The sequence below is a fragment of the Myotis nattereri genome (assembly GCF_964212035.1).
Source record: "Myotis nattereri genome assembly, chromosome: 16".
Classification (NCBI taxonomy): domain Eukaryota; kingdom Metazoa; phylum Chordata; class Mammalia; order Chiroptera; family Vespertilionidae; genus Myotis; species Myotis nattereri.
In genome coordinates this window covers 23,125,479-23,135,344 of record NC_138091.1, presented here as the reverse complement: position 1 = coordinate 23,135,344, position 9,866 = coordinate 23,125,479, and the positions used below count along the sequence as shown (strand labels likewise).

The following is a 9,866-nucleotide window of genomic DNA, read 5'->3' as shown; positions in this document are numbered from 1 at the left end:
CGGCGGAGTGGGCTGGAGCCAGGTCTGGCTGGTCCTAGGAGGAGGCACTGTGTCCTCCCTGGCCTGTGTGGAGTAGTTGCTACTGTCTTCTGCTCTGGGCTGCCTGGCATAGGGCCCATGTGCAAGGGCCACCTGCAAAAGGGATTATCCTCCGGGGAGACTGGAAACCAAGTTGTGATCTCATTTGCGCCGGCGCTGGTCTCCCTGGGTGGTCCCAGGATCCCTGTGTTGGCTGCAGGGAGTGGGGAGACACCACCCAAGGCTCTGGGGTCCAGGAAAGGGGACTCTTTCTGCACACACCACCCCCCCAGTGCTGGCGACCTGTAGCTATTCTCATGTGACGAGTGTGTGGCTTCCTGGAGGAAAGAAACTTGCATAATCAGATAGAAGTGGGAACCTGGGAAAATAACTCAGTGCAGCATGTGGGGGTTGGGCAATGAGTTGTCTAGAAGATGTTGGGCCCTGAGAGGAGGGTTAGGGTGAGGAACCAGGTTTCCTCTGGGTCATGCCTAAGACCTAAGGGTGGGGGGTCCCTAGAGCTTGAGACTTTGGAGGGGCCAGGAGGCATGTCTTCCTGTTTGCAACCCGTCGGACTAGAAGTCGGGCATGGGGCTCACCCTGGGAGGGGTAGAAGGGCAGGGGTAGAAGTTTGAAATCACTCAGCCTGAAGCTCGGGCTGCTGCAGCTCGAAGCCCCCAGCCATTCCCCGTTCCCCCAGAGCATGAGATCGGGCCCTGTGTCCTGGTGGCTCCAGAACAGGAGCGATTCGCTTTAAGAAGGCTCCTTACAGAACTCACCGGAGCCTGGGCCAGGCAGCGCTGGAGGCTGCCTCTGTGGGAGGGACGCCTCAGAGACCAGATGGCCCCTGAGCGCTGGCCCAGGTGGCACTGCGGGGGAACTGGGACTCCCCAGGCACAGGGTCCTTCCTTAGGAAAGTGAATCTCAGGCCTCTCCAGGTGGTGGTATCTTCGCCCAGGGGCCTCTGGCTCTGTTCAGAGAACGGAGAATTTTCTAGAAAGTTCTGAGTGTGCTGGTCCTCTTCTTTAGGGCCAGAGCAGTGGAGACAGGAACATGGGGATGAAGCCAATGTAGAGCTGATACCCCATTTTTGCCTCTGCATTCCCCTGAGAGATTAGCTAAGGAATAATTTTCCTTAGCAGGGTCCTTAAATACTTGGCTGAACCTGGGCCAGGCAGGGCTGCTTTGGTGCGAGACATGCTCAGAGGCTGGGTAACTTGCAGCATTGGCAGCCACCAGGGACACTCCAGGTACGGGCCTCGGGAAGACTCCAGAGCTTGTCAGACTCTAGTTGAGGAGAATGAGGGTAGGGATGCATCCTGTGCCTTCTTTGCCCGACACGTGCCCTGGAGGTAGCGTTAAGAGCTCTGCCGGTAAACTCATATTGGTATCAGACGCCAGTGCCACCCGGTGTGCTCGGGGACTCGGCTCCCTTGCCAGTGAAGAACCTTGTGATGCCAAAGGCTGGGATGCTCTCTGCAGGGTCGTGAGCGGTGGATGGGTAGGTGCCTTAGCTCAGGCTGCTATAGCAAAATGCCTCAGGCTGGGTGGCTTCAGCAGTAGACACTTATTTCTCACAGTTCTGCAGGCTGAGAGGTCCCAGATCGAGGTGCCAGCATGTCTGGGTTCTTGAGGAGGGCGTGCTTTCTGGCTTGTCATTTGCCCCCTTCTTGCTGTGCCCTCACATGGCAGAGAGAGAGAGCTCTGGTGTCTTCCTCTTCTTGTAAGGGCACTAATCCCATCATGGGTGCCCACCCTCGTGACCTCATCTAAGCTTAACCACCTCCCAAAGCCCTTACCTCCCAATACCCTCACCTCACATTGAGGGTTAGGGCTTCCATCTGCGGATTTGGGAGAGACATAAACATTCAGTTCATAGCAGTGGTTGGGGAACTTCCGCTCTGGACCCCGTCAATTCTGAGTGTGAACTTGACTCTATCACTTAGTAGAGATGTGACCTTGAGCCTCTCCTGTAAAGTGGGAATAATGATCGTGCCTTCCACACAGAGGGGTCATGTGTTAAAAATTAGAGAGTGACGTCAAAACAGAGAGGAGACGGATGGTTCTGGAGTTAGGGTCGGGGATGGGGACATGCTGGTCAAGGGTACCAACTTTCAGGTATAAGATGAATGAGTTCGGGGAATCTGATGTACTGCATGGTGAGTCTAGTTAACAATACTCTATTGCAGTGATTGTCAATCTTTTTCATCTCACAGCACACATAAACTAATTACTAAAATTCTGTGGCCCACCAAAAAATATATTTTTTGCAGATCCAACAACAACAAAAAAACAGGTATAGTTTTGATTGATTCGTACCAGATGTTGTTGTGTTGGCTGTTGTCATTTTTATTTAACAATCTCAGGGAAAAGAGGTCAGTGCCCATGACTAAATAGTTAGGTATTTACATGTTGTAAAAATTCTTGCAGCACACCAGTTGAAATTGTATACTTGAAATTTTTTTACTGTATACTTGAAATTTTCTCAGAGAGTAGCTCTTAAATGTCCTCATCACACCCACAAAAAGTAACTATGTGAGTCATGGATGCCTTGGATGTGTTAACTAATCTCATTGCAATCATTTCACAACACCTACTTGTATCAGATCATCCCGTCCGATACCTTAAGATCACACAATGTTATTGGTCAGTTGTATCTCAATAAAGCTGGAAAGAAAAGGCTGAGGGGAAAAGTAATGCGCTGAACACAGTGCCTGGCACATAAGGATGGAAGCCAGGGACACACTGACCGAAGGGCTTTCAGTACCTGGGTGCCTTGGCCCTGCAAACTCACAAGAAGGGGAGGTGGGTCCTAAGCCTTTGTGGGTGTTGCACGGGGGTGAGGGTGGGGGGTGGGGGAGGTGTCCCAGAAAGACTTCTTTATAAGGACAGGCCTAAGAAAAGCTGCAAATTCTGTTGAGTCCCTGAGTTCATGCTCAGGCCACATGTTCTATTAGCGATACTCTATTGTCTTCCCCGGTTCCCAAAAGGACCTTCTCCTCCAGTCATTCGTTCTGGTTCTGCTCTTCACCCCCATTTTGCCTCTGTGTAATTGCTTATGCTCCTCCCCCACACCCCAATGCCCTGCCTCCCCACCCTACCGTTTTTGCAAATTAAATATTAGGCGTCCTTCCAGATCCCAGTTCAAATGGGACTTCCTCCAAGAAGCATTTGGTTATCAACTCAGTTTGGAAGTGATGACCAGCCCCCTTCCCCCGTAACCCACGTTACGGTCCAGACCACGTTCTGGACCCACACCAGGCACTGCCTTGCTCCTTGATGACTTCTGGGCATGTCTTCTTCTTTTTTTTTTTTTTTTCCTATTCAGGAAGCATTTTATTGTTGCTGACAGAAAAATCAACACTTTTCAGAAAAACCCCCAGCATAAACGTGCTCAGCTTCTGAATCTTGTTTTTTGCAGGCACATCAACATATTTCTCTTTAGTTCGGACAATCATTCCACCCATGACTGACAGATCAATCTTAACTTCCAGTTTCAATATTTGGCTTTTACTTAGGACGCTGTTCAAGATGGCTTTTTAAAAATATATATTCTTATTGATTTCAGAAAGAGAGGGAGAGGGAGAGAGATAGAAACATGAATGATGAGAGAGAATCACTGATTGGCTGCCTCCTGCATGCCCCCATCCTGCACACCCCTTGCTGGGGATCAAGCCCACCTGGCATGTGCCCCAAACGACGGGGAATTGAACTATGACTTCCTGGTTCATAGGTCAAGGCTTAACCAGTAAGCCACGCCGGCTGGGCTCAAGATGGTTTTTAATTCAGAAAGAGTGGCTTCATCTACAGGCGATGCCGCGGGCACTGTCATGGTCCTTCTCCGTGGTGACACTCCTCCTGGTAGGGGGGGCAGAAGTGACGCCAGGGGTGTTGTCCCGGCGACCGTCTTTGGCAGGCAGCTGGATCAGGTTGGACGTGAGGGGAGACAGCCTCTCTTCTGCGGTCATGTCCTTCAGGCTTTTCACTTTAAGGGAACACTTGCCATAGGGATTCGTAATCGAAGCCGCCATTTAGGGGGGGGGGGGTCCTTCAAGATGTGCTGTTCTCAACGATTCCTTTCCTCCTTGTTCCAGATCATTCCGTTTAGATGCAGCAGAGTACAGGTCAGTGGCATAGCGCCCTTCGACACTATCTACTGAACAGGTGGCCGCACAGGCTTGGCAAACGCCCTGGCCACCGATGTGCTGAAACACCGTGCCTGCAGGGAGGGCCCAGAAACTGCTGAGGAGCCGTGTCCTCCCTCGGCTGTGGGTCAGACCCGAGCCGGGAGAGGGTGGGCATGTTTCCAATCCACGGTCCTGAGCACCATAGGCCAGCGATGGCGAACCTATGGCACGTGTGTCAGAGGTGACACATGAACTCATTTTTTTGGTTGATTTTTCTTTGTTAAATGGCATTTAAATATATAAAATAAATATCAAAAATATAAGTCTTTGTTTTACTATGGTTGCAAAGATCAAAAAATTTCTATATGTGACACGGCACCAGAGTTAAGTTAGGGTTTTTCAAAACGCTGACACACCGAGCTCAAAAGGTTCGCCATCACTGCCCCAGGCAAAGGAAGGCGCCTTGTTTTGTAAATGCTCAGGGAATGTCCGATGAGCTAAGGAGTAACTTTTCTACCCTTCAAAGCCCGATGCGCTTCCTGCAATATTGGGCACCTGGCGTGCGGGGAAAGAAGAAAGCTCTTCCCTCCCTTGTCAGCCATTTCCTGGTTCTCTGTCTCTCGGGAATCGTAGACAGGATGACCTTCATGCCTCCATCTCAGAGTGAGCAAACCAGGGCCCAGAGAGGGAAAGCAAGTTCCACCAGGCCACACAGCGAGCCGGTGGCAGAGCTAGACCCTGGGGTGAGGGTGTGCTCAACTTAGTTCTCTTTCCCTCTGTGGAGAGAGGTCGTGGAGTGCTGAGGCGCTAAGACATGGATGCTGGAGCACCTGGGTTACTGGAGAATTCAGTGGTTTCATACATGCGGAGTCCTTAGATCAATCAGCCCGGCGTGGGAAGCACGAAGTAAGTGTTTGTAGCTGTCACCTTTACCATCCCTCTGCCCTCGCTGACAGCCACTCCCTCCTACCACCGGGGCCCCTCACTTTAGGGGAGAAGAACCCTGAGAGGATTAGCTATGCCAGTATCTTACTGGGCAGCAGGTGGGAACCTGGCAGGTGCTTAGAGGACTAACCTTCTGGGTTACTGGCCCCAGTGGCCTAGGCTGATTTTCTGGACCACCACGGACCCAAGCCCAACAAATCCAATCTTATTTGTCGCAGTGACGGGGAAATGAAAAGGAACCTTCTTCCCTTGTTGCAGGTGCCCGGCAGACCAGCTGAGTCTGGTGCAGTGCCTGGCCAGTGGTCACCGTGACTCAGTGCAGGCAGCAGCCACAGAGGTCTGCCCACACCCTGTCTGTCTGTCTGTCTGTCTGGCAGTCTGCAGATCCTCTCAAGCTAGGTCCTTGGGATGGCTGAGTCCCAGAAGCAGTTTTCATCCTATTTCTCCCGTCAGTAAGCTGCAAGCAAGATTTCCCCTCTCTGGTGGGAGGGGCATCACCTTCATCCCTGGGAGTCCGTGAGTGACAGCTTCAGCCTACAACCTGCTGAGGCGGGGAGGTCAGCGTGGCTGCACCTGCCGGAAGCCTCTTTCCCAGCTTCCCAGCATCTGCACCCTCCCAGGCAGCAGGAGACGCAGGGCAGGCTCCCACCCAGAAACTGCTTTTTTTCTAGGGTAGAGCCACCGTTTGCTTCCTCCTCTGAAAACAAACGTAACTGGGACAGGCCTAGGAGAAGGGCTCTGAGAATTGAGGCCAAAGTTCCCTTCGTGGGCTGAGCCATTTCTGGGTTTCTATTCCCCTTCCAGGTTGGCGTCTGATTGGGTAAGAAAGAGTGCAGCGTCGATGCTGGCGCTTGGCACAGGAGCCCTGTGCATTAGGGAGCTTTTAGTGGGGAGTTTGTGCGAGCGGTGAGAGGATTAATTGGAGCAGCAATTCTCCTGCCCCAAATCTGATTCTGTGATCCTGTTGTTGTTTTTCTGAGTCCTTCCAGAGGGTGGTCATACTCGACATGATATCCTAACCAGCCCAGACAGTTCTTTCCCAGTCGGAAGCTGGGCTGGCTAAAGCACCTGTCCTCCCTCCTTCCACGCTTTTTGTAACCAAAAATATATTTGGTTATTCATTCATTCATTCATTCATTCATTCATTCATTCATTATCTACTCATTTGGTGATTACAGTGGGGAATGAGAGAGGTGTGGTTCCTAACCCCTTGGAGCTCTCAGTCTAGCAGAAGACTCGGGCACTGAGTGGCTTACAAGAGGATTGGGTCACCTGAAATGCCGGCCCCCCTGGTCTGGTGGTTAGGGAAAGCTTCCTAGCGGAAGTGATATTCAAGTTAAGACCAGAAGGAAGAGTAGGAAATATCCAGGCAGAGTGTGGGGGGTGGAGCATTTTAGCCAGAGTTATCAACCTGTGCAAAAGTTCTGAAAAAGCAAGAGAGCAAGGAGGAAGCCGGGCCAGTGTGGCTCAGTGGTTGAGCGTCGACCCATGAACCAGGGGGTCACAGTTCGGTTCCCAGTCAGGGCACATGCCTGGGTTGCGGGCTCGATCCCCCCAGTGTGAGGTGTGCAGGAGGCAGCCAATCCATGAGGCAGCCAGTCGATGATTCTCTCTCATCATTGATGTTTCTATCTCTCTCTCTCTCTCCCCCTCTCCCTTCCTCTCTGAAATCAATAACAATGTATTTTTAAAATTAATTAAAAGAAAAAAAAAAGAGAGAGCAAGGAGGGGAATGTGCCAGAGGAAGCTGAAAGGAAGTGCAGGGGCCAGGCCCTGGGGCCTTGTGTACCAACAAGGGGCTGTGGGTGTTTATTCTGACACAGTGGGAAGCCATCGGTGGGGCTGAGAAGGGAGCGACCGCTCCGGCCAGATGTGTTTGAGAGAGTGCTGCCTAGTTTCTGTGAGCTGCTGGGAAACTTTCCCCTCCAGTTGATCCTTCTAGCTGTGATCTCGGCCTGGTGAGCCCGGGGCTGCTCCAGGCAACAGACCCAGCTCCGATGTGACCACTGTGCCGCTCTCACTGACCGCCGCAGCCAGAGTTTCATTCTTCCCCACTCTCCCTTCACGAGGACACACGTCACACATGTGTGGGTTTCTCACGTCAGCCGCTGGCGCCAGACTGTGCTCATGAGACGGAGCCGACCAGCCCGGGAGAGGGGGAGAGGGCGCCATGGCCTTGCAGAAGGGGAAATTAGGAGTCACCAAGTTTCATGATCAGGATCTGAAAGTGCCTTATGTAAAAGACGCACATGGTGGGACAGCCGGGGACAGAGCGCAGGGCGAAGTGAAGTCATTCATGTAGGAAGGACCCTGGGGGAACTGGGTGGCTGGTCTTCTGTGATTTCTTCTCAGAGACTGTCCGCTGCTTCCTGGCCGTCTCAGTCTGTCTGCCTCTCGCTTCCGAGGGTCATGATGACCCAACGCAGGCTGGGTGCAGGTATGTGCCGAGCTTCTGGGGCGGGGCTGCCAGGGCCACTGGCACCCTATCTGAAGGTGGCCTGGGCCAGGCCACTCCCTTTAGGATTATAAAGGTAAAATTTAGGGAGGACACGAAAGGCAGAATGATGAGGCAAAGAAGAACAGGGGGGTCTGAGCTTGCCATATCGCCATCCTCCGTTCCCCGTGACCAGTGTTGTCAACACCGTTGGCATTTGGGGACAGACGTTCTTTGGGACAGTTCTGCATATTGCAGGATATTTGAACTCAACTCTGGCTCTGAAATGCTCCTACACATTTTCCTAATACTTCCTCGTGGGGCAATACCAGCTACCCCTTCCCCTAATTGAGAAGCACTGTTCCAGTGTTTATGGGGACAGGGTACGTATAGCGGCGCTTCGGGTCGTGCAGCCGGCAAGCAGGGGGACTGGGAAAATCCCCCCATTTGAGAATATCTTAGGGAAGGTTTTGTCCAGTGGGGTGGTTTTTCTTTTCTAGTCACTCATGGGGGCTCCTGCTGTCTCCTGACCCCAAATGGAGTTCCTCCTGACTTCCCGAGCCTTGTTGCTCACAAGGGAAGCGCACAGCCCTGCGTAGAATCCGGGGGCTAAGCTCAGATTTCAGTGCAGACTTTTCCCAGGCCTCTTAGCTGGACCGCTCCTGGTGGCCGCGGTGCTGCTCTTCTGAGCCAGCAGATGGCGCTCGGGAGCCCCCGCTGTCTGCCGCAGCAGCGCTGGGAGCAGGGGTGACTGCAGAGGGAACTTGCCTTAAAGAGGCCTGGTCCTTAAAGAGACAGGGCCACGCACCCACGAACTTGAACGGTAGCCCCAAAGCGAGACTGCACGAGTAGCGAGCACCCCTGGCGAGGCGCTGATGCTCCTTTCTCCTAGCCTCCATGAATGTGGAGCTGCCACCTTGGGAGCCAGCCTGCTGGACAAGCCCGCCCTCAGCCCCTGTGACCACTCCTGGCCCTGACAGGGACGGGGCCAGCCTAGTGAGTGGCGTCAGAGCTCCTGGCAGAGCAGCGCAGGGCTGGGACGCGCCTGCAGAACTCTGGCCGAAAGATCGGGGAGCACAGCCAGCTTCAGGGTGAATGCTGGCCACAGGAGGGCAGGGGGCCAGCCCGTGAGCCCTGACCCCAGCTGGACGTGCCCCTGCTTTGCTCCGAGCTGATAAGTCAGAGCAGAGCCGTTGAACTTTGTGTCTCTGGGCTTTTGGGACTTGAGAGGATCCTCCCGCCTCTTCTCCTGGCCTCTTTCCAAATGCTGACGGGGATGCTGTGGTAAGTAACGTAGGAGGGGGCGCCAGGCCCTGCGGGGGAGCCCTCTGATCTCCTCTCTAGGAAACCTCTCCTGCTGACCCCTGGGCGGTGCTATCTGAGCCGTGCTGGGGAAGGGCCATGTTAGCCGGGGCTTGGCACGCGGCCCTCCTGAAACTGCAGCTTGCTTCGTTCATCTGAGGCAGCTACGCTGTCCGAACGCTGGCCTCACTGGGGGGCCCTGGTTGTGGGTGTGGGTGACTGAGGGGCGTCATGGCTACAGGGACCTGGGTGTCCCTGTGCCTCCTCCGGGCCAAGGGAGGCCACCAGAGGGTGACTGCCGTTCTCAGGCTTACATCTTGCCAGAGCTGCAGCGCTTCCCCGTGACTCAAGCTGACCCAAAACTTGGATAGAGAAATGAGTAACGGGGGAGGGCTGGGGAGTTCATCGGTGCTGCCTGCAGACCTAACTGACCGCTGGGGCCGCGAGGAGGCTGGGAAGAGGCAGGTGGGAAGAGGGCCAAGGACAGAGCTCTGAGGCCGAGCCTTCCCCCTCCGAGGTGACTCGGTGGAAGCCTGGGGAATTCTCTTCTCTCCAGGCCCCACGGGTGAGGGCGAATTCCGGAACAGTAAACGCTGCTTTACTGGACCACGGTGAAGGAAAGGAAGCCAGGAGCAGGAAACAGGCCACCCCAGGGGCTGCTCGGAAGCAAAGTGTATGGTCCTCTAAGGGCCGGTAGAAAGCCTGGAAGTCATCTCTCCGACCCACCTGGTTGCCCACCTACAGATGTGAAAGCGGAGGCTGGCCCAGGGCATAGAAGCAGGAGGGTTCGGCCGGGACTGGGGTTCAGGAGGCTGTCATTAGATCGACTGCGTGTAGCTGGTGCCCAGGGTCATCTGCCCTGTGGGAGTGGCTGTGGTTTTCTTTGGGAGCCAGCTCTCTTTTTGCTTCGTCATTGGTGGCTCGGTGGGTTCTGCCTTGCGTTTCTCCTGTAGCCCCGATTTCGTTCTCCCTGAGTCGAACTTCACTCTCTCTGTTCACCGTTCACTCATTGCGGCGCAGTACAGAGGTTACACGTGTGG

At 53.9% G+C, this 9,866-nt stretch overlaps 1 pseudogene across 1 annotated transcript; it reads right to left on the bottom strand.

Moving 5' to 3' along the window:
• Positions 1–3,745: 3,745 nt before the first annotated feature.
• Positions 3,746–6,099, bottom strand: LOC308531831 (ATP synthase subunit O, mitochondrial-like; annotated as a pseudogene). Its single transcript has 2 exons — positions 6,093–6,099; positions 3,746–4,284 (listed from the first exon to the last, which is right to left on the bottom strand). The product of its transcript is annotated as an ATP synthase subunit O, mitochondrial-like (transcript).
• Between the last annotated feature and the right edge of the window lie 3,767 nt (positions 6,100–9,866).